This window comes from Etheostoma spectabile, chromosome 8 (assembly GCF_008692095.1).
Source record: "Etheostoma spectabile isolate EspeVRDwgs_2016 chromosome 8, UIUC_Espe_1.0, whole genome shotgun sequence".
NCBI classification, from domain to species: domain Eukaryota; kingdom Metazoa; phylum Chordata; class Actinopteri; order Perciformes; family Percidae; genus Etheostoma; species Etheostoma spectabile.
The window spans coordinates 18702325-18705809 of NC_045740.1; the positions used below are offsets into that span (position 1 = coordinate 18702325).

The following is a 3485-nucleotide window of genomic DNA, read 5'->3' on the forward strand; positions in this document are numbered from 1 at the left end:
CAACAATAAAACATTACTTTTGTGTGGTATCTCTTTATTTCCTAGTTTGGACTCTTAAGAGTCCAAGTGAAATCTGTTGCACGGCGTCACTCTCGTAGCGTTGCGTCAGTTCCTCTCCATCTGCTGTTGGGTCACGCTCTGCAAGTCTATCGCTCTCATGAGGCCGCGTTGACAACACTCACAACAGCTGATCACGTGGTGGGATTTTTGTGGCTAAATAAATGAAAAGTATGATACAGACAACAAATCAAAACCTACATTTATGCCATTAACCCGTTATAACTTAGAATTTGTCACGGAGACGACAGAAACTGCACAAGATCTTTAGCAAGGTCGGTCTGTCTGTCTGTCTGTCTGTCTGTCTGTCTGTCTGTCTGTCTGTCTGTCTGTCTGTCTGTCTGTCTGTCTGTCTGGTCAGTCTGTGTATGTCTGTGTCAGTCTGTGTATGTCTGTGTCAGTCTGTGTATGTCTGTGTCTGTCTGTCTGTCTCTGTGTGTGGTTATGTCTCTCTGTGTGTGTGTGTGTGTGTGTGTGGGTCTGTCTGTCTGTCTGTCTGTCTGTCTGTGTCTGTCTGTGTCTGTCTGTGTATTGTTGTCTGGTGAAAGTCCTGTGTTGTTGGACCCATCCACCAACCTGGGTTTTGGCAGTTTGCAGATTATCTGTATTGCCATTTTAGTTGCCTGGTAACCGATAAAGTTAATTAATTGAAAAGTGGTCAACTTTGGCTCTGCTAAAGCTCTATCTGTTACCACTGAGTCTGACTTAATGTCCCGCCCACAACACTATCTGACCCTCCTTTACTGGGTCTTATGTTGGAAGGTTCTTCTTCATTAAATCATTGCTTAAAGCATTTAGATAAAGTTTTGTGTTTTTAGAGTTGGTAACATTCCAAAATCTTTACTTTAAGTGAAGCATATCTGTTCCAGATATCGGTTCTCGGTCCGGTTTGATGTTCGCGTCTCTTTGTCATTTTGAGCTGTCCTCAGCTGGCGGTCTCCAGGCTCTCGGCCTCCATTAGATGAATCATTTCCTCGCTGATGTTGTGCTGCTCGCCGTCTCAGAGCGACTAACTGGGCGAGGTGGAACAGCCAGCTGAGAGTCTCCTTAATGTCACACTGAGCTTTTGCTTCACTCTGAACCACTTTCATTCTTCTGTCAGTCACTCAGAGTCACACTCCATTTTTTGTGGCCATTTTTAGGCCTTTCTTTTCATAGGACAGCAGAAGACATGAAAGGGGAGAGAGAGAGAGAGAGAGAGAAGGGGAATGCCATTCGCAGCAAAGATTAGATCAGATTCAACTTTATTGTCATTACACAGGTACAAGGCAACGAAATGCTGCTCAGGTCTAACCAGAAGTGCAGTAGCAGCAGGTGCAGGATATACAATGGTTCCGTTAGTGCAGGACATGGATAAGTAGTGAATAAATATAGAATTGAATACTATTATAAACAGTATTTTACAGATAGTAAGGGCCACAGGTCGGAGTTGAGCTCACGGCCGCTGCGTTGAGGAGTAAGCCTCTATATATGGGCGCCTGCTCTACCTACTGAGCTACCTGGGCGCAAAACAGAAAGTTTAACATTAGACCCACTGGATAACTGTGTGGGAGAGGACAGGGCGGTCCTGTTCGCACTCTGGAGGTTTTGGGTATTTCGGTGTCAAATTGCTGAACAAGAGTTTGGAAAAGGGCGTCGAGCCATTCAGCAGCCTTTTAGAAATGGTTTATGGAGGGTGGAGAAGTTAAAGTGTTTTTCTGAAGAGTGTTTCAATCTAAATAAAAAGAATCAGTCTATTGTTTTTGTTATGCTGTTGTGTTCAATTAAGCACAAACTAGGGTTGTGCAATAAATGGAATTTTTATCGTTCACATTTTTGGCTTCAAACAACCAAAAGTTAAACATAATTTAATTAATGTACAATTACAATGTCATTTGTCTAGTGTTATGAAGAGGAATTTAAAAAGTTCAAAAGGGAAAAGTATAAATGTCACAGTTTAAGGTGTTTTCACTGTTGACCTTTTTAAAGTGAGTAATTTTTAATAATTGTGATTTTATTATTGACCAAAATAATTGTGATTAGGATGTTGTTGTTTTTTTTATAATCAAGCAGCCCTAGCACTAACCCACATCTGATAACTTAGGTTTTTTTTTTTTTTAGTTCTGCAGTATCCAGTCTCATGTTTTGGGACATATTCATAAAACATCTAGAGGAGGTTCCCGCTGTCATCTGACAGACGTCCTAAAAATGACTGAAGACAAATTTGGGCGTGGGAATAATTCACAAGCAGTGTAGCCCCCAAAAGTGAGAAGTGTCTGAGAATGACAACAGTAGATGTAACTCCTGAAGATTGTTCTGTGGTGTATTTCCGTTCAGTCCCATCAGTGCAGCCATGATGTCTGCCTGGTTCTGGATCACCACCCACATCTCAGTCTTTTTCAGCAAGTCTTATATAATTGATGGTTGTTTTCTTGGTTGGAAAAATAACTGAGCCAGTCAGAGCTTTGTAGCCCGGTGTAAGAACGGGGACCAATTTCCATATGTCAGAGAAAGTAAAATGAAGACAAGAAATATGGCTACTCGTGAGATAACGACTTTTAAATTTAGGGGAGTCACGTGATCGGCTGGACTGAGATGGTAGCTTGAGGCAAAGCTCTCAGCCGAACTGCAAAATAGTTGTTTTATATGGTTCCTACTCTGGTTTTCTAACACTGTATGCTTAATAAAGTTACTTAAGGTGGCATGGCAAGCAATGGCAAAGCACAACGCAGCGATACTGACGCTGTTGCAGAGGCAGTACTGGAGAAACAGAAAAGCTACCTCGAGCCACGCTTGTCTCAGATCCAGTCTCAGATTCAACGACAATGATAAGAAGCTAACTGCTATCCATGCTCAGCTATCATCTCTGAATACAGGCCTTGGCTCTCTCAGATCGGACGTGAACGACCTAAAAACTACCGCGAAAAGCAACTCAGCAACTTGTTCTCAACAATATGAAACTTTGCTTAAATTATCACCAGGGGCTCCACACACAGAAACACAGAAAGGTTTTGAGCAACTTACGTCAGCAGTTGTTTACGCCATCCGCCATCTTGCCAGTCAAAAAGAGTTGATCTGCGAATGAATGGATTCCACAGGAGGAAATCTCATTCTTATACGAGGCTCCTTTTTCAACTACAAGGTCTATATTGTGTTTCCCTAACAAAAAAACAACAAATTATCTGTGTATTTATCTGGAACTAAGCTTTAGCAACTTTCCATCTTTACTCGCCTACCTCGACTATTTTGACTGGCGAGATGGACGGCGACTGGAAGAACAACAGCTACAGAAAGTCTTAAAAGTGGTGCTTCTGACCTTAATAGGCTTTTTAACAAAAGTTTGACTCGGGTGCATTTTGGCGAGAGTTGCGCTTTAAGGGCTTGCAGTGCACTGGAGGGAAACCTTTAAAAGGTGGTGTTGGTCTGTAAGTGCTCATCTCTCTCTCTCT

The 3485-nt window shown here is 42.2% G+C and overlaps 1 protein-coding gene across 1 annotated transcript in view; it reads left to right on the top strand.

Moving 5' to 3' along the window:
* Positions 1-3485, top strand: part of cadps2 (Ca++-dependent secretion activator 2) — a 294438-nt gene that overhangs the window by 83727 nt on the left and 207226 nt on the right.